Raw genomic sequence first — 589 nt, 5'->3', positions numbered from 1 at the left:
TCTGACTGGCTGACCCAGACCGGAGTCACGTATGAGGTTGTGTCCAATATACCCAAGGTAAGAAATACGGATACACTTGGAACGCATCTCCTAACCAACTAACCATTCCCTCACACATACCGTCCCCCTCAAACTCCTTGCATTCTACCGTTCGTTGGTTGCTCTACTAATGACTATCTTATGGCCAGGAGCACAACCTGAGTTTAAACTTGGGTTAGGCTTAAGCTTGGTTGAAGCAAGCGGAGTGGCTGAAAATTTGAAATTAAAAAATCAGATTGCTTGATCCAAATCTTAGATTTTGGTCCCAGCCATTAATGTGTCATGGTTTGATCTTCATTGAATCTGTCATCATCAGTTCAAGCTGTTTCACCTTATAATTCTTGTCATCTGATTTTTTCCAGGCTAGTGAAGAATTAGAAGAGAGAGAATCGTTGGCACAAATTGCAGCGTCTGGGGAGGAAGCCTCGCTAGTGGACGGCGAAACTTATATTGGTGAGTTAATAACTAGTATCTGGTATTATAACTAACTAACTAACTAACTAGTAACTAACCACTATTGTTAGGTGAGTAATGTACATTAAGAGATTGA

At 40.9% G+C, this 589-nt stretch overlaps 1 long non-coding RNA gene across 1 annotated transcript; it reads left to right on the top strand.

Annotated features, from left to right (window-relative positions):
- LOC103523750 lies at positions 1 to 492 on the top strand. The gene is made up of 2 exons (XR_542081.2): positions 1 to 57; positions 402 to 492. It is a non-coding gene; the product is annotated as an uncharacterized LOC103523750 (long non-coding RNA).
- Positions 493 to 589: the final 97 nt, after the last annotated feature.

The sequence above is a fragment of the Diaphorina citri genome, unplaced genomic scaffold (assembly GCF_000475195.1).
Source record: "Diaphorina citri unplaced genomic scaffold, Diaci psyllid genome assembly version 1.1 scaffold37302, whole genome shotgun sequence".
Classification (NCBI taxonomy): Eukaryota; Metazoa; Arthropoda; class Insecta; order Hemiptera; family Psyllidae; genus Diaphorina; species Diaphorina citri.
This window is presented reverse-complemented; position numbering and strand designations above follow the sequence as displayed.